General features: G+C 38.5%; 1 protein-coding gene across 1 annotated transcript in view; it reads left to right on the forward strand.

Moving 5' to 3' along the window:
• The window catches only part of CSMD1 (CUB and Sushi multiple domains 1), a 1,116,699-nt gene that overhangs the window by 19,047 nt on the left and 1,072,100 nt on the right, over window positions 1–25,552 (forward strand). The gene's annotated exons all lie outside the window — the stretch shown is intronic.

Below are 25,552 nucleotides of genomic sequence, written 5' to 3' on the forward strand. Positions count from 1 at the left end.
GAGCTGGGCAGTGTTTCTGAGAAGTCAGATTTAGGCCTTTTGTTGCTTACAGTTATATATGCCTGAACGTAAGAATTTGTAGCTTATGTGGGATCTAAAAGCAAAGCAAGAAGCAATGTGATCATATTCAAAAGGTGTTGTATCATCTATATAACTTGTCTAGCAAAAAGTAATCAGAATTTGGCTAGGAAAATATATAATTAATCCAGGAATGCAAAATCAAACTAGAATATACTAAATAAAGACTATGATCCCATACACTAAGCAAGATAACAAATTGGGAAGAATTGAAGAAATAAATTGAAGCCATTAGCCCAGAGCAAAGCAGCATTTTAAAAGGTCAACAAGATGCAAAGATATTTTAGAAGACAGCGAATGTATCAAAGAAAACAGAAATTACTGTTAGTGTACACAAAACGGTAGTAAAAGCATCTCTAGGACACAATCTCCAATATTGCTAATAGTTGTTCAGGGAATATAGTATTTTCATGTTGAGATTCATTGTAAGAAAACAAAGGATATAAGGTCCCAATAGCTGAACTGTGATGAATATTAAAGAACCTCAGAGTTTTTTTACTGTAAACCAGGAAAATATATGGTTTGTTTATTATAGGAGGACTCAGGGACTGTAGTGAAAATTAAGGTCCTGTTGTGTTAGGCATGCTAATGGAAGACAGAACCTTCCCGTGCCAAGGAGCTTATAATAAAACAGCTTAACTAAACAGAGAAGGGAAAAAAAGATACAAAGGACACAGTGATTTACCCAGAGAAGGTCTGTGCCTGAATTGTGATCTAAGATTCTTATTTTGACTCACTAGTCAATATTTCATATAATGACTTACATTATTCCTTTATAGGTATAAAAGTTTTGCTTAATAGGTTAGAAAACCTAGGTGATAATCTTTTTTATGCACATATATATAAGTTTAGAAATAAAAAATTCTCACACTACATTTATCAGGTCTTAACCTAAGTAACTGATTCCACAGACCTCTACTTAAATCTAATTAAGATTAAATTACATTCTTAAGGAATCTCCACATTCTTTTCTAAATATCTGAATTCCAGCGTAAAAAAATACTTACTAATTTTAAAGGTAAATAATTAAATAATATGTATAAGTAAGTCCAGTAGACACTTGCTTTTATGGCAGAAAAATGAGGCAAACAGAATTAACAAAAAATGACTGAATAGGCGACTTTTTAATCAGGATTAACTTCATTTCTTCTGCACTTTCTAATGCTTTGAGGTCTACCAAGAAAGAAAAATATTCTCAGAAGATCAACATTTCCCCCTAGTTATGGAGAGTTTCTTTGCTGTATGACTCAGAGCTTTGAAGTTCATGTATTCAGTCTTTTCTTTTATATGTATATTCAGTCTTGCAGCTGAGGCTGTATCAAAAAATGAACTTTGCTGCTACAATACTAGGGGCTCTAATGCCTAACTGCCAAATATCTGGCCCCAAAAAATGAAACTAGAAGTCTGCATTAAGCCTTATTTTTTGTTGGGAAAGTTCTAGGTATCTTGGAACAGAATCATAAATAAGCACTGAGCAGGATGTTTCTAGCAGCAGATACAATACCCCGTATCCCTCTGTCTGCTAGGAGAGAAATGGTTCACTCAGCCCTGTGAGAAGAAAACCCTATCCTCTTATAGTCCCTCTTCCTAGCTATCCTCTTCCTTAACCACACAAAAAGCCATTGTCGTTTCAATTTTAAAATATAATAAAATGAAGAGTCTTACCTGACGTTCATGCTCTTTGGCGCAATGCAGTTATGCATCCACATTGTTTCAGGACTTATGTCTTCCAAGATAGAGTGAAGAAAGGCTGCCTCTGGTAACACTTCTTTACTAACCAAAAGAGGCACAGGCAATAATAGCGTCACTGTTTAATAATCAATACTTTGTTTTTCTTGCATGCAATTAATATGCCTACGAAACATATGGAAAACTAAGTCAAAGTTTGAACATTCTTTGCACACATGGCACATAGTCTCCTGTCTGGTGGTGGCTGTAGATCATAGAATCGTAGAATAGTTTGGGTTCGAAGAGATTCTAAAGATCATCCATTTCCACCCCCCTGCCATGGACAGGAACACCTCCCACTAGATCAGACTGCCCAAGACCCCATCCAACCTGGCCTTGAACACCTCCACGGATGTTTGGATCCAACTTCTAAACCTTCATGTTAATACTTCATATGGTTCAGGCTCATGTAAAATCTTCCTGATCTTCCAGTCTAAACAAGTTTTACTCAGAGCAAAATTTGCAATGGGAACATGAGTCAATGAAAACATTGTTTTCCAAGACAGAATCATAGAATCATAGAATAGTTTGGGCTGCAAGGGACCTTAGAGATCATCTAGTTCTAACCCCCCTGCCGTGGGCAGGGACATGTCCCACGAGATCAGGTAGTCTCAGTTCAGTGGTTCTGAACAGACTCGTCTACTGTGGCGTTTGTAGTCACTACTGAGGAATGTACTTTGTGTGGCAGGAGAGGCAGTCTGGAGGCAAGGCGCTCCTTGGAACTTGGGTCAAGGGCATTCTCTGTGTTTCTCTCTTCTCCTGTCAATCCTGATCATAAACACAGGTAGGGACAGGGCTTGTCCTTTAGGGCTTGTTTCACTTAGATTAAAATGATTTAAGACTTAAGTAGAGGAGTTGGGAGTGAATAATAGAATGACCAGGTTGGAAAAGACCCACCGGATCATTGAGTCCAACCGTTCCTATCAATCACTAAGTCATGCCCCTCAGCACCACATCCACCCGTGCCTTAAACCCCTCCAGGGAAGGTGACTCAACCACCTCCCTGGGCAGCCTGTTCCAGTGCCCAATGACCCTTGCTGTGAAAATTTTTTCCTAATGTTCAGCCTGAACCTCCCCTGGTGGAGCTTGAGGCCATTCCCTCTTGTCCTGTCCTCTGTCACTTGGGAGAAGAGGCCAGCACCCTCCTCTCTACAACCTCTTTTCAGGTAGTTGTAGAGAGCAATGAGGTCTCCCCTCAGCCTCCTCCAGGCTAAACACCCCCAGCTCTCTCAGCCGTTCCTCATAAGGCCTGTTCTCCAGCCCCCTCACCAGCTTTGTCACTGGTATCTTACTGGTCTAGTGAGGTTTACTGGGAAGTGTTCAACTCTAAAACATCCTACAGGGACTTTTTTACACTCTATGCACTGAATTTGTTGGGGAAACCCCTCAATCTTTATAGAGCTAGATGCTTCCAGGTTGAGGCAGAAATCGATTTTGGGGTGCTGATTTGGGGACTTCTATTCCAGTTAAGACCCAACATGGTTTTCAGCAAGGAAGGTGCTGGCTGAGGAGTGCAGAACAAGGTTTTGAGTGCCTGTGAGGCGGGCAGGGGCAGCGCTGCCAGCCAGGAATTGTGCTGAGCCCAGGGGGAGGCTGGTGGCCAGGGATGCTGGCTGGGGGCTGGCTGCTTTCCTCCCTCTCTCTCTTATGGGGTGCAGAGTCAGAAGAAGGTGTGCACGTGTGACTGCTGTCAAAGACAAGGGCCTGATTTTCATTAGTCCGCTTCACTTTCAACTTTACTGTAGATATAACGGGAGTTTTTGAAATTATCTTTCTCGGGCATGAAGAATTGCATTTTAAATTTTCTGATTAGATAATGAGCAGTCTTTTTCTGAAACAAAAAGAAACCCAGGTTAACATCTTACAGAACAGTTTTTATGGAACACTGACAGCAAAAGCTGGTTTTTTGCAAAGAAGAAAATGAGTACATTGACTTGATGCAGGGTGTTATAGCAGAATAGAGAAGAGGCATACTATTTTCTGTTTACCATTGCTTTCTCTCAGCATTTATTCTGTTAACATTGAAGTGAAGCAAAACATTTTTTTTTCATTTATAAGTGTCTTGAGAATAACACCTGTGGTAGACAGCTTATTAATCATTTGCTGCTTAAAACACACAGGCTTAGAGATGTGCCTTAGCTATTTATATAAAAACAGGCAAACAGTTTTCAGGTCATGCTCCCAAGCCTTATTTACTTAAAAAAGAAAGTTGATAAATTGTTCACTGTGACAAGACAGCATGAATTTTAAATCAGATTTCAAGTGTAGAGATATATAGTTTATGTGACATCCTTCCTCCTTTTCCCCAGTTAAAATTCTTTCAGAAATAAGCAGACAAAAAAAATAAAATTAAAACCTTAGTGTTTTTATTAGTTCCCCTTACCTAGTAATTTTTTTAAGCATTTGTAGCTTATAAAATCAAAGATGCCACCAGACATTTATCTAGCGTCCAGAAGGTAATAAAATCTTACAATAGTTCTGTGTGTTAGAATTTCCATAATATTCAAAACATGATTGATCAGCAACAAAGATTTTTTCTGTGTTTAGCATGACCTACTCTGTATACAAAGTGTGATTGTAGAAATCACTTAAATTATTTTGAAATGGTCTCGGTGCTTCCTGTTGTTGGAAACAATTCCAATAATTTCAGAAATATTGTATTAATATAAAATATGCAGCTTCTTAGTTTGAGAACGAAAAAAAACCCTCACCTTAAAAGTTTGACATAGAGGTATTGCTTGCTTTCAAAAATTATTACTATGGCCCTGTCTGTTTTCAGATATTGATTTAATTATGATAACAGAACTCCACTGGATATTTTTTGACACACTGGAACAGATATCAAACAATCAGAAAGTACAAAAGGTGAGATTCCAGAGGGAAAAGTAATATTATATGACTTGTTACTTTATTAAACCCATTTAAAAGTTCACTTACAGGATAACAAAGCAAAAACCTTTGACCGCTCTACAGAGAACAGCAACAGTCTCCTGTAGAGCTCAATGGACAGTGAAGTAAATTTTTTAAAGATAGGATTTAATAGCTATAAAACGTTAATCCATCTGGGTAGTTTAGGAATCAAAATCTTATTTTCAAAGTGATTTGAACATGTAGAGTAAGTTCCGCTAAAGGATTCAGGTGCTACAACGAGTATAATCAAAAGACTCTCCCCAGGCACCAGACTCCTTACACTTGTGTAGGGAGCATTAGAAGCCTGAGAGCAGAGCCCCAAACAGCAGCAGGTTGGATGGGCAGCATCCAGCGGACAGCAATTAGAGAATATTTTGTTCCCTCAGAACATCAAAGAATCACACAGCCTTTTTTACAAGTCAGCTACCAAAACCTCCCCTGAATCAGGAAGCCTAAAACATTTCTTTACAGAAAGCGAGTCAAGGTCACTTTTTGAAGAACTGGTAACAGAAGAGGAGGAAGTAGTACTGTGATTTCTATATAATGTTGTCTAGTTGCAGTATACTCCAAATGTCATTTCTTTTTGCCACCATAGGAGTTTTATATCTATACTTCTTTTTCACCAGAAATTATTCTAACCATTAGTCTCAGACGCATGGTTTGTGCTTCCTGCCAAAACATTCCCACTGTGCATAAAAGAATTCAGGGCACCTTGGGTCAATGAGGATCTTCTAGAAGTAGGAAGTTTGGAAAACTATGTGGTAAGGACCTTTTTTAGTTTAGCAAACAATATGGCTTTAAATAATAATAATAATAATAATAATAATAATAATAATAATAATAATAATAATAATAATAGCAGAAGGACTAATTCTTAGATTTTCCCATTCCTAAATAAATTACCAGATTACCAAAATATAATGTCACATATCGTGCATTTTCCCAACAGAGGAATGTGTATGTATGCCATACAGAATTAGCTTCAAAAGGAGAGGCTGAGAACAGACATTTTGTTTGTGATACCACTAAGATGAGATGTGAACTTGAATATCTCTGTCACAGGACTTGTGTTCTGGCTGAATAGTCCTTCAACACCAGCAATATCTAGGTATCCTGTGACATAAAGGGAGAAACTGTCGTTATTTTATGCAGAGTCTGATTTGTTGAAGTTCTCCAAAGCACTTGTTAGGTCAGATCTTTCACATAGCATAGATGGAGGAAGATCTTTCTGAATTTTTCTTATTAGGCTTCGTTATAGTCAGTATTAACATGCTCTTGAATTTCCCAGAAGTAGACCAGTACCCAAGGTACTCCCATGCCGAAAACATGGTGCTTAGAGGTGAGGTTCCAGCAGAGTGCTTGCGCTTTTGTTTATGCTTAAGTCATTTTGTAAACTTACTCTTTGGATACTCTAATAACTTTTATTCACTCTTTACAGGTTTGTTTCTTTTGATACTTCATTTACTAAATCCTGTTTCTTTTACCACTCTGCATTGTTATTTATTCTATTTTTATATAACATCAGCTTAAGTATTTACTAAATTCAAATACTGACGTCCTAGCACCGCTTTCTTGGATGTTCATATTGGAGAACAATCAGGTCAGTTGACTTCAGTGAACGGACATCATGTATTACCAGTGGCCTGCTAGGTATGCATCAGGCTGGGTTAAAAGTTTTTATGAGCTGTACCTTTTCTGCACTATCTTACTGTTGAGTATAAGTATTCTAGGAATGTAAATTATTCAGACTACCTTTACATTTTGAATAGAAACTTTCTAGTTCGTAAATTAAAGTTGATAGTATGGTTTGGCAATGTAAATAGCTATAACACTCTTAAGAAGTTGCCCATTAGCTAAACTGAGACGCCTGAATACCTTAGTTCACTCAAAATATGAGCTGAAGTAATAAATCAGTACAGGTCAGCTTCTCTAAGACTCTTTGAGAGTACACGCAAGAGAGTGATAACTTGGTTGCTGTGGGAGTGATTTGTTAAGTTACTGTAACTTTATCAAGCCTTAAGTTCTCAGGTTGCACAGTGATCAGGGCATTGTACTTACCCTTATCTTCTGCTAAGTGCCATCCAGATTTAGTAGCAGTATTATTAATGATAGCAACATGCAGTAACTTAGCATTTTCTATTTGATTCATTTGCTGAAGTTGCTTAAATACAGACAGACCGATATTTGTGGCGCGGGTTGCTTTCACACAGATTCCTGGAAGCTGTGGCGGTACGGGATGTCAAACTCCTATGGCATGACACACAGCAGAGAGAGAAAAAGCCTGAGCAAAAATATAAGATGACACATACTATGATTTTAGGACAAAAATATCTAAAAATATCTAAAAAACCCTTTCTTTTTTGGATTTTTTTTTTCTTTCTCAATATCATGATTCTTGGCACCAGTTGCTACACTACCTTTTACTGGAAAGACAACAGTGTCACCACACTGATTAAAGTTTTCTGAAGCACAGCCTTTCTTCTATGAAGAAAAATCATAGATGCTTTCTTCCCGGTTTCCTCCCTCTAGCCAAAGAAACAACAGCCTTGAGGAGCATGACTCTGATCTTCACTGTGAAGATCTGTACACTCACTGCTAATTACTATATTTGTAATTCCTGACCATAATAGTCTTGCTGAGAAGTGAACGAAGCTGGTGAAGGGGCTGGAGAACAAGTCTTACGAGGAGCGGCTGAGAGAGCTGGGGTTGTTTAGCCTGGAGAAGAGGAGGCTGAGGGGAGACCTCATTGCTCTCTCCAACTACCTGAAAGGAGGTTGTGGAGAGGAGGGTGCTGGCCTCTTCTCCCAAGTGACAGGGGACAGGACAAGAGGGAATGGCCTCAACCTGCGCCAGGGGAGATTTAGGCTGAACATTAGGAAAAAATTTTTCACAGCAAGGGTCATTGGGCACTGGAACAGGCTGCCCAGGGATGTGGTTGAGTCACCTTCCCTGGAGGTGTTTAAGGCACGGGTGGACGAGGTGCTGAGGGACATGGTTTAGTGTTTGATAGGAATGGTTGGACTCGATGATCCGGTGGGTCTCTTCCAACCTGGTTGTTCTATGATTCTATGATTCTACAGTCTTTTAAGTACATTAATATCTATAAGCTAGCCCTCCAGCTTGCAGGACAGGTAGAAATGGTAGAGAAAGTAACTTAGCAAACACTGTCATTAAGTGCACAGCGCTCTGTGATTGTCTTGTATGCTTCTCTTGTATTAACCCTTCAATCACTCTGACAAGTACATTTGAATGGAGAGAGTGAGATAGTTTTGACAGTTTTGCATAAAATCATGATGTAGAAAACTGAAGACTACCCGAAAGAAAAGAAGCATGTAGTAATGATGCTCTAGGTTTATAACGTCTCTTAAAAGAAATAAGTGATGATCATGGGGGTATTGTTCATTATTCTGAATACATTACCAGGTTGTTGTTGATTTTTTTGCACTTATAATACAAGCAATAATTGCTGTCCTAACTGCTGTTACTGTGCTAGAGTTTATGCTAGGTGGACTTTCTGGAAGTAGCTCCTTAATTAAAGAATTGCTTCACTGTGATTTTATTTGATATTCTTTTTAGCAGCACTGATCACAGGGAATTCAGTTAGTATTCATTGCAGTAGCACTGATCATAAAGAATTCATTTGCTATTCATATGGATGTCACAGGTGTTTCCATAGGACTTATGATAACTACAATTTTAGGATCCTTTAATGGGTACTTACACAACGATAGGTATTGAAAGGATCTCCCACCACTTCCCAGCTGAGGGATTTAACTCTGGCTGTATGGAAGCAGAACACAAAATTTTTGGAGGGGTTGTACCCCAAGCTCTTTAACAGTAATGTGTCATTTTACATGGCATTTTCTAGTACCTGGATTCTGAATCCTGTTAAAAACTGATCTACCATAAAGATTCATGGAGATCTTTTTCAGGCACAGGCTTCACGCATTTTCTGAGACTCAACAGTTACAAATATTTTTGGCATCACTTGCAATGACAGAACAGGATACTTAGAAGAAAATGTGAGGCTAAATTGTGCAAAGAGAAAAAAGGTTTATTTCTGACTAGTCGTGATTCAGAATTACTAAAATTGTGTAGATTAAACACATTTATAATCAGACTATTAACAGAAAGATTCACAACTGTATTAATAAGTCATATTTCATTATCTTAACACAAAAAGTACCTGGTATGAGACATTAATATGTGTAATAAAGCCTTCTGCATATGTATTATGAGCAGCAGTGCTTTTAATATTAAAAGTAAATCCATATGGGTTATTTGACATGTAAAATATTAACTTTTATAGCAAGAATGCAAATGAGAGTTTGCGCACTAATTATAGCTGCAGATCCCACACAGGAATGAAGCTCTGTGTGACTAATGATTTGGGCAAAATGAAGAAATAGACTGCTTCCCTTGAGAGGCAGCATTATCTTACCTCCCTCTCCCCTCTCTGTAACCCTTCAAAATTCTCAGCATGTCTTAGTACAGTACCTAATGCGTGTGCCACTTTCAGAAACTGGCTTACAAAGACAGGCCACCAGCTCCGTGTTTTTATAGCTGGATTTATATAACTGTCTCTAAAAAGAAGGAAAGGTTGCTTTGTATTTATCCAGAACCATGTAATCGTAGAAGATATTCCATAAAATATTATTTTTATTGGCTGTTTCCCATATATTATTTCTATTTCTTACATTAATTCAACAAAAATGTTGAGTTTTGCTCAAGGATGGTGTAATTGCTCTATCATGAATCTTTCACAATATATTTCCTCCTTCAGTTTTTTCCACAGAAGCATATTTTATTCTTTTTTTAAAAAAACAGATTAGTTTTTGTCATTATTTGCTTACCCTGGGCTGTCCTCTGACAACCATGTATCGAGCTGAGGTGACTGTGGTGACTCCTACCCCAGTCATGGGTGTTCCTGAAATGACCAGTTGGGTCACTGGAAAGCAAAATGGAATGGTAAATTCTTGTTAAAGAAGTAGCGTGGCTTTTTTTTATGGTAGGTACCTGTGAGAAAATTGTTTTTATCTGAGCTGATTAGTGCTTTTCTGCATGCACAAGTGCCAGGCTGTATTCAGCTTAAATAACCACTAATGTGTTCATCTTTTTCTCAATTTTATTAGCCTTTATTGCAGTAAAGTTTAGATAAAGCGTGCCTAAGAAATATGCTATTAGAAATAGGATGACAAAACAATTATTGAGTAGTACCATAGGTGTTTTAAACTATCATATAATTATCTTTTAATAATGACACACACACACAATTAAAACTAAAAAATTATTAATATTGTGATTTATCGCCAATCTGTAGCGGAAAGGAAGCAGTTTTACTAAAATTTAACAGAGGAAATTTTAACCAAAGTTTCTCTGATCTGGTAATAAATTCTCTTTGTTGCAATGCTGCTAGCCAATATCTCCAAAGTTAAGTGATGTTTTATGCAAACATTTAAGATAGCAAGATTGAAGATATTCATAAAGGTGCACAGCTTTGCATATAATGCAAATTTCAAAGGATCTTGAATTTGGAATACTCCAGCTTAATCAGGTGTAAGTAAGGAAGCATAATAGCTATGTGAGTGACTCCTTCAGTGTTTGTGAGGTGCCCACTTTACCCATAAAGACGGAACAAGAGAAGAGGAAAATAAAAATATTCTTTGTTCAGTTACGCTGGTGAAGATCAGTAGTTCTTGAAATGTGAACCTAATTTCTAAGAACTGTCTTGCTGTACATTATTGGAAACACTCTTGTGATGTGCAGAACAACTGGCATGAGTAGTTTTTTATGAGCAAATTACTAAATTGCCCTTCCAGGCTGTCTTAATAAATCACTGCAAGGCTCATTAGTGTAATTTTCTAGACTTCATCAAGGTGCTTCTACTACAGCTGCACAAATACACATGACACTTTCACTACCAATAATGGGCTTGGCAAACAACTGAAGTCTAACTGGGAGTATACGATTTGGCTAGATAATTAGATTTTTTACTTCTAAAATAATTTTCCTAATTTACCTAATTTCTATTTTTTTTCCTGTAGCATTGAGTACCTTAACAATTAAGAGTAGGGAACAGATTGTTTCATTGAAATAAAATTCTACGCAGCTAAAAGACTAGTTAGTTCATTTATGTGTTATTGGAATCAGTGGATTATGTTTTACTGTATTATTGTTATTGCTGTGAGGTGAGGTAATCCTAACTCCATTGAAACTGATGATCAAAGTCTTCTTGCTTTTCCTTTCACTGACAGTAAGCTTACAAAGAGGTGAAAGGAAGAGGTGAAAGGAATTTAACTGTTTTTTTCCTTTCCCTCAAGTAATTTGGCTTTTATATATTGCTAAGCATATGGCAGGTCTAGCAGTAATAGTCAATAGTCAACGTTCAATATTAAATGCTCAATATTCCATATTAAATAATATTAATATATTCAGAATACTACTCAATAGTATTCAAAGTTTATGCAGTAGATGATGATATAAAAAGCTAAAAAATAGTCTTTAAGTGGATTGGTGCAGCCTGTGCAGCCTTTCCATTCTGTAAAATACACCACTATTTATTAGCTAAAAGTTGAGGTGGGTTCTAAGGGAGAAGTTTGCAAAAGTTTTGAGCACCTATGATTTGAGTTGCATTGTGTTAAGCTCACTAAAACATTAGGAATACTTTAAGCATTGCTCAGAACTTTGACAGGTGAGGAACTTCTGTCTCAAGCTGTACGTGTAAAAGTAAAACGTTTGAAATCATAAATCAAAAAAACCCCTAGTTTCTGAAATCTATTCAGTGCCTTTAGACTAATGGCCTGAGGTTAGATAAAATAATTTCTTAAACAAAAAATGATCTAAAATAAGTTAAAATTAATTCAATAATTCAAAATTAAAATAAATTAATTCAAAAGGAATTAGTAGCAACTCAAAGTGTATATTGATTTGTGTCAGTTTTAACTGTCGAAGCATATGAAAGAAGTAAATTCCTAACCACTGTTTGAGATTGGTTAAATTGTTTGGAAAAATCTTCAGTTTGTTCTCTGTTATCAAATGTTAAGTCTGCACGTACAATTGTTTTGTCAATATGAGTTCAATTCCTAGGGACTAGAATCTGCAAACTGATTTTGAGTATACTGATCAAATCCAGTATAAATGTCTCATGTTTGAAAGCCTGTGCAAGGTAAGCTTGTCATTTAAATATGAACAGACAATATTCGTATGAATGTCAATATTTCTATATGAACTGCAAAATTCTTTACCATACTGAAGCGTTATTAATTTGATATTCAAGGCTTGAATCATAAGAACGTGTAGGTTGGAGTTATCTTCCATTGTTTTACAAGTGAGAAATGTAGCAAACAAATACACTGAACTTTGATACCGTTAAACCTTGCAATATTCTGTATCCCATAAGTAGTTAATGTGTATGCTTCGATCTGTAGGCATCATCTGCTCACTTGCAGTGGGTCAAGTAATTTAGAAACATAACCCAGAGTAATTTTACTCGGAGATCTAACTTTCCAGTGGGTGACTTCTTTTGTTTTATAAACAGGAACATCAGTTACTATATGATAGAGCCTGATACTACCAGAAAAAGAGTCTATTTGCGTCTAAATAGAAAGTATACATATGCATTTCGTCAATGTTAGGTAGAAGCACAATATAAGCATGTACACAGCAACACTAATCATCTCTCTGAAAATTTTGCGTCAAATCACTTCCTCTCATTTCACTTTCTACCGCTCGCAGTGTTGTGGTTTGCTGTAGTAGATCTACACATAGCAATCGTAAACTGTCATGCAATATAGCCCCTTCTCTTAATTGTGTTTTTTTAAGCATCTTTCAGAATCAAACACAGGAATCTTTACTAACTAAACTCTAGTGACTCCCGGAGATTGCTCTGTATCAATCACTTATTTTGGCTTTCCCCGCTTGCTCTTGATTGTGACTCTAATTTTTAGTAGAGTTTGAGCATTTCACTCAGGATCTGTGTATTGGTACTGCAGCATTACTTTTGATTTTTCTCTTCTTTCTTCCAGTGGTTACATATTCACAGGAAGGCTGCAAATATGCCTTCTCATTTGTGGGTGGTATCACCGTGCTGGTGTATTTCTGATGGGCTATTGTCAGAATGCCAAATCTTTGCCCAGCTGTGGGTTGAATTGGCAATTTCTTAGAAGCCTGAACGATATGAATAAAATGAAGTATATTACAGCTGGCCTCATCTTAATACAGAGGAATAATCAGCAAAACTTGCAGCAAGTCTCAGCATGTGATATTTCTGATCAAGACTGAGTATCACATGCTGAGATGTGAGATAGGCTGCATCTTCTTATTAGTAATAAGCTTAGCTTCAAACTGAATCAAGGACCATCTGATCTTGCAGTTCCAGAAAGTGGAACAGGGACTAGGACAAAACTCTCCATAGACTTAGAATTATAGAATTGTTTAGGTTGGAAAGGACCTTTAAGGTCACCAAGTGCAACCCTTAACCTAGCACAAGCAAGTCCACCACTAAACCATGTCCCTAAGCACCACATCTACACATCTTATAAACACCTTCATGGGTGGTGACTCCATTGCTTCCCTGGGCAGCTTGTTCCCATGCTTGTGAAATCTTTCCGAGAAGAAAGTTTTCCTAATATCCAATCTAAACCACTGCTGGTGGAACTTGAGGTAATTTCCTCTTGTCCTATCACAAGTTATGTGGGAAAAGAGACCAACACCCACCTTGCTGCAATCTCCTTTCAGCTAGTTGTAGAGAGCAATAAGGTCTCCCCTCAGCCTCCTTTTCTCCCAACCAAACAACCTCAGTTCCCTCAGACGCTGCTTTAAGACTTATGCTTTTGACCCTTCACCAGATTTGTTGTCTTTCTTTGGATATGCTCCAGCACCTCAATGTCTTTCTTGTAGTGATGGGCCCAAAAATGAGCACAGTATTTGAGGTGTAGCCTCAGCAATGGCAAGTACAGGGGGACAATCACTTCCTTAGTCCTGCTGGCCACACTGTTTCTGATACAGGCCAGGATGCTACTGGCCTTCTTGGCCACCTGGGCCACTGCTGGCTCATGCTCAGCAGTCTGTCAACCAACACCCCCAGGCCCTTTTCTTCCAGGCAACTTTACAGCCATTAGTCTCCAAGTCCCAAGTGCAGGACCTGGCACTTAGTCTTATTGAACCTCATACATCTGCCCTCATCCCATTGATCCAGACTGTCCACGTGCCTCTGTAGAGCCTCGGGTAGATCAACGTTCCTGCGCAAGGTGGTGTCATCTGCAAACTTACTGAGGGTGAACTTGATCCCCTCGTCAGGATTATTGATAGAGATATTAAACAGAACTTGCCTCAACACTGAGCCTTGGGGAACACCACAAGCGACCAGCCTCCAACTAGATTGAAATGAATTCACTATGACTCTTTGGGTCCAGCCATCCAGCCATATTTTCACCCAGCAAAGGGTGCACTCATACAAGCCAGGAGCAGCCATTCTTTTCTGGAGAATGCTGTGGGAAACAGTGTCAAAGACTCTATTAAAGTCTAGGTAGAAAACATACACAGCCTTTCACTCATCCAGTAAGCAAGTTATGTTGTCACAGAAGTAAATACAGTTAGTCAAGCAGGATTTGTGTTTCATAAACCTGTGCTGACTGAGCCTGATCACTTGATTGTCCTGTAGGTGCCACATGATGGCATTCAAGATGATTTGCTCTGTATTCTTCTCCAGCACTGAGGTCAGACTGACCAGCATGTAGCTCCCTGGATCTTCCCTCCAGACCTTCTTTTAGATGGGCATCAAATTTGCTAACCTCCAGTCAACTGGGACCTCCTCTGTTAGCCAGGACTGTTGATAAATGATTGAAAAAGGCTTGCTGAACACTTCCACCAGCTCCTTCAGTACCCTTGGCTAGATCCTATCCAGCCCCATAGATTTGTGTGTGTCTAAGTAGTGGAGCCAGTCACTAACAATTTCTCTTGTATTAAGTGGCTTCATCCTGCTTCTCATCCCTGTCTTCCAGCTCCTTTGCCCTCCAGGACTGCCTCCCAATGGACTTTTGTCAACCAGGCCAAAGTTTGCCCTCTGGTAGCTCAAGGTGGCAGTTCTGCTGACCCTCTCCTTACTTCTCCAAGAATCAAAAACTATCATTTCATGATTGCTATGGCCAAGACAGGCTCCAACCGTCAGATCACCCACAAGTCCTTCTCTGTTCACAAACAACAGGTCCAGCGGGTGAAATTCCTAGTTGGCTCACTCATCAGCTGTGTCAGGAAGTTATCTGCAACACATTCCAGGAACCTCCTAGACGGTTTCCTCTCTGCTGCATTGTATTTCCAGCAGACACCTGGTAAGTTGAAGTCCCCCATGAGAACAAGGTCTAGTGATTGTGAGACCTCTCCTAGCTGCTTATAGAATATTTCGTCTGCCTCTTCATCCTGATTGGGTGGTCTAAACCAGGCTCCCAACAGGATATCTGCCTTGTGGGCCTTCCCCTCAGCTCTTACCCAATAACACTCTACCCTATAATCACCATTATTGAGGTCTAGACAATCAAAACGCTCCCTAACATAGAGGGCCATGCTGCTGCCTCTCCTTCCTTGCCTGACCCTTCTGAAGAGTTTATGGCCATCCATTGCTGCATTCCAGTTGTGTGATTCATCCCACCATGTTTCCGTGACGGCAACTATGTCATTGTTTTCCTGCTGCACAATGGTTTCCTGCTCCTTCTGTTTGTGACCTGTGCTGCATGCATTGGTGTAAACGCACTTCACTTTGACTATTTATCCTGATTGGGTTTTGAGGAGAGAAGTCTTAATTTGTACACGACCATCCTCAGTCACTTCTGTGCTTTCAACAATCCTTGCATCTTTGCTGCTGCATTAGTCGCCATCCCCTACCTCCACTGAGACAACAGACTGAAGGACCTTGCTAGGGTACCATCCTTCAAACACTGGCATGCTACCCTCCAGGCTTATCTCTAGAAAGCCTGGTTTTCTCCCTCTCCCCCATCAAATCTAGTTTAAAGTTCTTTCAGTGAGCCCTCCTAACTCCTGTGCAATGATCCTTTTCCTCCTCTGAGCCAGGTGTAGCCCATCTGTCGCCAGCAGGCTTGGTGTTGTGTAAACCGACCCATGATCCTGTTGGACAGCACATTCATATTTGCCCCCTGGGTTTTGCATCTCAAATTTTGGATGACTTATTTTGAAATTTTGTGTCCTGTCTTCCAGGAGCACAGGGCACCATTTTAGTAGGTAAAATACCAAAGTCTGAAAACAAAACTTTGTTGTCTCAGGCCAGACATCTGTGAATGGAAGCAGTGAGTTAGTGGCCATTTAAAACAAAGGTGTTGGCTGTATTAGAAAAAAAAAAAATAGAGGACATACTTATGTTCTCTGTGATGATGTGGACGATGTGGTTTTATGTTTATTTTATTTCTTGTATCAACAGTACTAGGGAAGTTTTACAGTTGTTTAGAACTTGGGGGTGGCACTTCTTACTAACACTTACCTTAAGGGTTTTTCTAATTTTGTAGTTTTTCTTGATTAACTAGGTTTGTTATTGGTCACATAAGTCAAGTAGATGATACAAGGAAACATTGAATGACAACAGAGCAAAACAGTGATATCGATTGAGGTAGCTAAGCCCTACCAATTATCTCCAAAGGAAAAAACATATCTCAGCAACATTGAACAGCATGACTTTTACTTCATAACAGAAGACCTTAAAGCACAGAAAGGAAAAACCACATGAGAAGTAAAGTGACTATGACAGTCAAGCAACAGTTCAGTTGCAAAGCAGAAAACAACAGAAAGGAATTTGGAGGCATTTTATCTGCCATGTAAGAAATATAGATAAGGTATCTATAAATAAAGCAAGTTTTAATTTGTCTATGTAGCTGTATTTTTCCTTAAAGACAGCAAAGGTTCTGAGTTTCAGCAGATGGAAGAGGCTTCGCTAGCAACAGAAATTCAGACTCCTTCAGTGAGAACAGGATTTTGCTGTTTATTATGTTTCCTAGAAATTATGTTCAGAACAATGTAATCTGGAAGTATTTTGAAGTGACTCTTACACAGCTGTGTTAGCTGATAGTGTATGACAGATGGTGCAACACAGTCCAGCATACAAGGAGCTTACTTCTTTCACAACTTTTTTAGCAGAAGGCTTTGAAAAGCAACAGTGATGATGATATAAATCAGTGCAATCTTGTAGAAAAGGTAAACAAAATGAGACAGACTTTCTACCCCTGGCTAGGTACCGCCTTTGAGCTGCTATGACAGGGGAGGGGAAGGAAAAAGGGAGGAATTTCCTTAGTCAATCTTTCTTCAGCACCTGCTTCTACTGAGTTTCATGATGGGGGAACTAATTGCCGTGCCTAGCATTGCCTGTCAGCTTCCCTCAGGTGCTTGAGCAAAGAAAGAGGCAGGACAACTTCCAGTTTTTCAGTGTCAAAATTGTGCTTACAATCTGATTCATCAGCTACTTTCTTTGTTAACACGCTCTCATGTAGCAGTTAGAATCCTTACTATAATACATGCTGAAAGTAGCTAAAACAAAGGGTAAATTGTCAAGCTGATGAAGTACTGCCACCCTAATTAGACAAATAAGTTGACAGGCCTCTGAAAGACACGATACATCATGAATTGGGATATTTAAAATTAGGTTATATCTAATTACTTTTTAATTTCTATTTGCATTTTAATGAAGAGGCTTAATGAGATAAATAGCAGAGAGTTCTGTATTAAAAAAAACTCTCAAATTCTCTGAATATCAAGGATTAGATTTTTAGAGGTTTGGGGTACCTGAACTAAGGTAAATGGTTTAAAAAATTTAATTAGACATTTATCTACCTCGGGTCTCCCCTTTGAATCTAGAAGGAACATGAGAAATCCTAGTCTGCTTGCATCCTCTTGTGTCTAAATGCCTTCAGGAGGCTTTCCAGTAGGTTTTCTAGAAGTGCTGAATGCAGGCAACAGAACTGAAAATCAATGGGAAACATGATCAGGCTTTAAAAATTCCAAAACCCAGATCCTCAATGTATGAACATTGTTAATTTTATGTAGCTTTGCACATTAGGTGAGTAAAGACTTTTTTTTTCTTCTTTTTTTTTTTTTCCCCAAAATGGCAAGAATTCTAAATGTCTTCATTGTTGATGGAGTTCTTAGCACAACAGCTGTATGTAACAAATTTTACATATTTCAAATGGCTCAAAACTAACGAATTTCATTAAGATGTATAATTTTGATTAAAACATTATTAATTCATCTTTAATTAGCACACAGTGAACAGATGAACGTACTATATGGTGACTAGAACATTGCTGAAGGAACAGTAGCGTAGATACATTTCTAAATGTTAACATGTCTACGTACATTATGTTCGTGTTTAGCTTGGCTCTGATCCTTGGTGCTTGTGGGAACATACTTGTGTTGCACCTCCTCTTTCCTTTCATGGACTTCTAAAAACCTGCTCATTGTGTATTAATAATCCTTTAAAAGCTCATTGTACCTTAATCATCCTTCAGAATAGGACATATTTTACCACAGGCTGCTTCTTGACGTGGTCAGGCTGACTGTGCTCTAGTGGGTTTGTCCTAGATTTCCCATTCAGCTGATCTGGTAAAACTTAACCTGCACACTGCTCAAAAGTCATTCAAGCACTGAGAATATTATGGACAAGTGATGCTATTCAGTGTCAGCTTCTCAAGTGTTAAACAGCTTTAGAGGGAGGTGGACTACAATGCTTGGACTCTACAGTTTTGTTGGAACAAGACAAGAAAATGGATTTGCAGTCATTCTGTAGTCATTACCTATAATTAGCTGTGGTGGCTTGACCCTGGCTGAACACCAGGTGTCCACCAAACCACTCCATCACTCCCTGCTCAGCAGGACAGGGCAGAGAGGAAATAAGATGGAAAGAACCTCATGGTTCTAAATAAAGGCAGTTTAATAAAGCAAAAGCAAAGGAGGCAAAGGAAAACCAAAGAGTCATTCTCTTAGTCCAATCAGCAAGTGATGTCCAGGCACTTCCCACGAAGCAGGGTTTCTGTATGTGTAGCAGTTACTTTGGAAGACAAACGCTGCAATGATCAATGCAATGATGGGAGATGATCCTTTACATGAATTCTTAATATAAATATAACTGTAATCATTGAACATCATTACAATTTAGCAAAAAAAGGTTTCATAAAGGGTCTGTCCCCATAATTGAAAGTGGTTTATTGAAGTGTTTGAATAAATCTATTAAAGTCTTACAATGCTTATAATTTGTGAAACATTAAGATTTTCCTGTATTCAAATCTAACCTATGGTTATGCAAGTTTATAGTCTCCTAATCTAAATAAAACCACAAGTAGCATTTATCTACTTAGAGCTTCTGGAGTGAATCACCTGTAGAACAGAATTTTCATATTTTTCATGAAGGTAGAAGGTTTACAAATATAAATCAATTATTCTCTCCTTTCTGTTCTGCATAGCAGGCAGGCAGGCAATGAGGTACAATAGGAGACTTCCTGCAGCTCTTTAACATAGTTTTGATGCTTTCTGACTTCCTAAAGCATACCTGAGTTTGCCTAGTGAATGGCAAGGCTAACTTCCAAACAAATCTTCAAAAAGCAGCAGTTTTAAAAAAATTAATATTCTTTGGATACATTTTAACATAGTTGTAAATTCTGTTGTTTAATTGATATGATGATAGTCAGTGGCCAATTGTTTTGTTATAAATGTGTTTCTTGCATTAAACAAATGACTTTTCGTATGCTCCTGAGTTAATTAGAATATAGGGAATGGCTGTATCTATTTTTAAATTTTGTTCAATATTTATTGGTTAATTATACTAATGAAACATTAGTATTTTGCTTTCTCTTGCCTGAGTATTTTGAGAATTAACTTGCTGCTTGTTTTTGTTTTTCCTGCTCTGATATTGCATAACATTGCCAGTGTGCTTTGCCTGTCAATAGGGCTCCTCAAACTGCATTTTCAGAGGTCATGGATTATAGCTGCAAAAATGAAATCTCTCCTTATTTCAGTGATGATATTGACTTGCTTTTCAAAGCAGTTTACCTTTGAGTGACACTGCATTTATGTAGCATAGCTAAAAAAAAAAGAAAAACAAAACATCCTTCAAAGAAAACAAGAGAAAGAAGAACAATGTGTTCTTTAGTGCAAATAAAAATGCACTTGTTAACCAGACTAGGTTAAAAAATACAGTCAGTATACCCATCAGATGTGTCGACAGGCACCTTAAAGTTTGCTAAACATTAAGGTAAACGAGGCATATTTTTCAGCTTTTTTAAACTGCAGGCAGTTAAATCTTGTTTACATGAACTTGTGCATTAACTTAAACTGTAAGTGCCTATGCACAAGCTTACTAAACCAGCTTATAAAACCTGATGCTGATACTATAAAATTTCAAGCTCAGTATTGAAGCGGGTTCTCACTGGAGCAATGCTGGCTCAGCTGATCTAAGAACATCAGCCTGGAAAGCAATATCCAGTTGTTGAGCCTCCTAGGAGAGATCTAAGTGGAGGGCTTAGTAAACTTGATCTAATCAAAACAAAAGGTGTTGTAAGTCAGTCAAATGTAAAATCATCCATCGGGAATAAGGAAAGTAAAACTACAGCTACTGAATGAAGAACTGGCAGTACACAGCTACTTATGTCTCTAGTTCTGATTTTTGTTGCTTTTACTAAGACTGAGTGAAGTCAGAGTGGGGATTGCTCCTTTCTTTGGGGAGTTGCTGAGCACTGTACTTTTTTCTTTCAGTGAAAGAAACTCATAGGCTTCGAAAGGTGCAGGGGAGACTGCCTGGAGGTGGAAGACGGCAGCTCAAAGAAATACTGAGAAGCTGCGGTGAGGGACAGAGAGCAGATATCAGATCTTGGGGATGATTAAAGAAATTTCCTGCAATCATACAGGAGTGAGATGAGTTAGGTGCAATTTGCAAGGTCAGGGAGCTGAGTAAAACCAAGGTTGGATGGCAGTAGCAATCTGCAAAGGAGTAGAGCAGGAGAGATGTTTATAAACTCCCTTTATATTTATTCTACTTTTTCTAGTCTCTTTGAGCATCCTCTGCTTAAAAATTTAAGGATTCTAGTTTATGTTATTTTAAAGACTGATTTTTTTTCAATATAAAAAGCCTTTTACAGAATCACAGAATCACAGAATAACCAGGTTGGAAGAGACCCACCGGATCACCGAGTCCAACCGTTCCTACCAAACACTAAACCATATCCCTCAGCACCTCGTCCACCCGTGCCTTAAACACCTCCAGGGAAGGTGACTCAACCACCTCCCTGGGCAGCCTGTTCCAGTGCCCAATGACCCTTTCTGTAAAGAATTTTTTCCTAACGTCTAGCCTAAACCTCCCCTGTCGGAGCTTGAGGCCATTCCCTCTTGTCCTGTCCCCTGTCACTTGGGAGAAGAGGCCAGCACCCTCCTCTCTACAACGTCCTTTCAGGTAGTTGTAGAGAGCAATGAGGTCACCCCTCAGCCTCCTCTTCTCCAGGCTAAACAACCCCAGCTCTCTCAGCCGCTCCTCATAAGGCCTGTTCTCCAGCCCTTTCACCAGCTTTGTTGCTCTTCTCTGGACTCTCTCCAGAGCCTCAACATCCTTCTTGTGGTGAGGGGCCCAGAACTGAACACAGGATTCGAGGAGCGGTCTCACCAGTGCCGAGTACAGAGGGAGGATAACCTCCCTGGACCTGCTGGTCACGCCGTTTCTGATACAAGCCAAGATGCCATTGGCCTTCTTGGCCACCTGGGCACACTGCTGGCTCATATTCAGTCGGCTGTCAACCAACACCCCCAGGTCCCTCTCCTCCAGGCAGCTTTCTAGACAGACTTCTCCCAGTCTGTAGCGCTGCACAGGGTTGTTGTGCCCCAAGTGCAGGACCCGGCATTTGGCCTTGTTAAACCTCATGCCATTGGACTCTGCCCAGCGGTCCAGCCTGTTCAGATCCCTTTGCAGAGCCTCCCGACCCTCCAGCAGATCGACACTTCCACCCAGCTTAGTGTCATCCGCAAACTTGCTAAGGGTGCATTCGATGCCTTCATCCAGGTCATTGATGAAGACATTGAACAGGGCTGGACCCAGCACTGAGCCCTGGGGAACCCCACTTGTCACTGGCCTCCAGCTGGATTTCACACCATTTCCCACCACTCTCTGGGCCCGGCCATCCAACCAGTTTTCCACCCAGGAGAGTGTGCGCCTGTCCAGCCCAGAGGCTGACAGTTTCTCAAGCAGAACGCTGTGAGAAACTGTGTCAAAGTGTGACACTTTGACACAGTGTGATCACTTTTTGATCTTTTTTGGAGAGTTCACTGTTTGAAAAGATCTAGTAGATCCACCTCAAAGCTTTGGCTAATTCTGGATCCTATTGCATGGACAGTTAACTGAAGAACAGTGTCAGAAACCTGCTGCAAAGACAAATCAGCTCCCAGTACACAAGTACCATTGACCACAACTACAGGGTTGTTCTGCTTTGGGGTGAATTGAAATAGAGGAGTCATTTGCCAACTGGTGGCATTGAAGAGGAGCAGCACTGGAATAGTATATACATTTTGGATATTAATTAAAAAAAATGAAATTGATAGAATGTAACAGAAAATGGCAACAAAAGTTTTCTGAAGAAAATGCCCACATGACAGACTTAATGACTTTTGGCCATATATTATCATAAAAAATTAGTGATGCCTTCCATGACTTCATAAGCCATGCTAATGATGCTTCAGTCTTAAAGAGAAAGATATAATGGGAACCAATGTCTGAAAGCTGAAACCAAGACTAAAATAAATATTTAAATGTTAGAGCAGCATTTTTAACTCTATGGTGATTAATCATGGGAACAAACTACCTAGAGAATTATTTGAGTCCCCAGTTCCTATACTTCAGATAAAAAATAATGTCTTTCTGAAAAATAAGATTTAGAAAACCCAAGATCTTAAATAATAGCTGAACTCATACTATTTGATTTATTAAGGGAAAAAAACATTAGAATGAAGTAAAGTATAATGATGATACATAGCGGAACAGATTACAGAATCTCATAATCCTGCCTGTTTCCAAATTCTAGAATCTTTAGGAATCCAGTTAGTAAAAAGCAAAATGCTACCCTTGCCATCCATATTGTCTCCAATCCTTTGTTGATATTCAAGTCCCACAGGATAAAAAAAAAAAAAAAAAGAAAAAATCACTTTGTGTGTTTTCTCATAGTTGGTAGGCACATCCAGTATCTTCACATGAAAGAAAGCTTTGTTTCATTATTAGTACATGTTTCCCTCTAAACTCAAACCTGACATATAAGCTACAGGCAAAGTAGAAGATGGAAAGGACTTAACTGCAGCAGTAACCAGGTTAATTCCTAATACATAAAAATCCCTGTACCCACAAGTCTTAATGATCCCTCCTGGGGTCTCTTCCAGTGAAGTAAAAAAAAACCACACTATGCACAAGTATAATATGGAAGAAATTGTTCTGATTTGTGTGGGTATTTGCATCCATATGCCTCACTCCTGTATGTTTTCTTATCAGAGGATGGAGATTTTCATATTCTTTTTCCCAAGAATCTCCACAGAGCAATAAGACACATAGTGCTGTGTATGTTGCATTCAAATGATCCTAGATGAATGATCCTGTATTACCACTAACACTGGTAAGCACGTAAGCAAAATTGCTGAATCAATTCTGCAGGTAGAGGATATAAATATTTGTTGTTTTTCCCTTTGACTTGTGGTTAACAAGGACTTAAATGCTAGATTAATTTTCCTTTGTTTCACTTTGCACTTAACTTAGTATGGACTAGGTTAGCAGAAGAGCTTATCCTAAAATGAGAAGTTACAAGAAGGCTTGGAAATTGGATACATCCCAAAGATAAATTAGCACAAATGGCTGGAATTTGAGATCTCTGCTTGAGAATCTATGTTGGTTTTTTAGAAATGAACATAAATCCTCACTTTTGCTCTGAAGTTTCACTAGCAAAGTTAGATTTCCAGGTCTTTCCATATTAATTTTATTTCAGACTTGGAAAAAGGACAATGGTATTCTTAAACTTTTTCTGTATTGAGTGGGGGCCTCCAGAAAAGGCTTTTAATTATTAAATGTGAAATAGCTCGTTTGCACAGGAATGCACTTGGAAACATATGTATACTTGTTTATACAGCTGTGTTGCTCTCTGAATAAAATAGGTAAACATAGCATACACATCTTTTAGGATTATTTATTGCTTAACAACTTACACAACACTGTTCAAAGACAGTGAAAAAAGCCTTTCTCCTAGATTAAATGGTCTCATCTCACAAGCTCTCCAAATACAGAACTTCAAAGACAGAATGAAAATGTTGTGATGAATGATGACAGGACCAGCTCATAAAGTTAAAAAAAAATTATGCCTCAAATCTTTGTCACGTGGTGTCTCAGTGCATTCCACAAGCAAGTAAAAGCGATTTTTAAAGAAAATACAAGCTCAGGACTTTAATTTAAAGAGTAAGACTGGGCAAGGGGACATGGAAAACTGTGTAACTTTCTATTTTTCAAAGCTATGTTATCATAAAAGAAGAGTTTGAATGTGGAAATATGAAAATGAGCATCTGTTGTTATGAGAAATGTCAGACATAGAAGTTTAAAGTATCTGATTTACCTAGATTTTTTTTTCCTTTTCCCTTGAAGAAAAAAATGAAGATAATAGCTATCTCCTTAGCTAGTATTTCTAAGATTTCAAATTTTATAGTCTGTCTGCCTTCAGGGCTTGAGGAGTCTTTGTGTTAAGAATCCACCTGATAATAATGTTTCACCTGGAATATAATAATTCTCTTTTGCTAGAGGCAACTGGCAAAGAAAGTTCCTAAGTCAACTAAAAAGTCTCTTTTTTTATTAGCTGGAATTTACTTCTAGTTCTTCATGTTTCACTTTCTGCCTCTGATTAGCTGCAGGAACTGCGAAGCAATATGTGCATGAAAGTTAACATTAAAATATGCCAAATATTTTTTTCTCCACGTAGAGATTCCTTTTTACTAAAAGATTCTTTTTCCATACTTTTCAGCAAATACGGAAATTGGAAGGTGGGCAGGAGTTATGTCTCTCTTCCATTCAACCAGCATAGAATGATAGAAGCTGGAAACTCCAATAGTTTGTCTTCATCGATACTGGAAAATGTGATTATCAGGCTGCTCATAATAACCACTAATCAGCTTCGACCGAGTATTAAATCTAGCTTTTAACACCAGGTTTTGTCCATAACTTTCCTCTTCTCTCTGCCATGCCCTGGTCCACTTCACTAAAATTCACAGCAGTGCTTATCAGGCCAGAATCTGGGATTCAGACCTAAGTTAAAACATAAGAGTAAATTAAGCCATTTCTTGTGCAAAGGTATTCCATTACTTTTTCTTGAGAAAGAGATGACAGATCAGAAATAAAGAGAATCCTTATGCTAAAAGAGAGCTAGAGTTTAAAACCTAAGAAGATATTTCTCAAATTAAGAGAAAGAATAAGAAACCAATGTGGTGAGACAGTAACATTCACCATAACTTACCATGTAAATCTTAAAAATGTTTTGATGTAAAGGCATTAGAATCATAAAATCATAGAATCACTAGGTTGGAAAGGACCCACTGGATCATTGAGTCCAACCATTCCCATCAATCTCTAAACCATGCCCCTCAGCACCTCATCCACCCATCTTTTAAATACCTTCAGAACATCAGAGTCATCTCAAAGTTCAAATTAGCAGCTGTACTCTCGAGTATTTTTTAGCTTTTTTGCACTTATTTAATGGAGTTTTGATAATACTTATATTTCTCAGAGATCTTTTTATAGAACTATAGTCCATTTATCCTTGCTAATTTTTGTGTTGGCTACATACCA

This window comes from Phaenicophaeus curvirostris, chromosome 2 (assembly GCF_032191515.1).
Source record: "Phaenicophaeus curvirostris isolate KB17595 chromosome 2, BPBGC_Pcur_1.0, whole genome shotgun sequence".
Taxonomy (NCBI): Eukaryota; Metazoa; Chordata; class Aves; order Cuculiformes; family Cuculidae; genus Phaenicophaeus; species Phaenicophaeus curvirostris.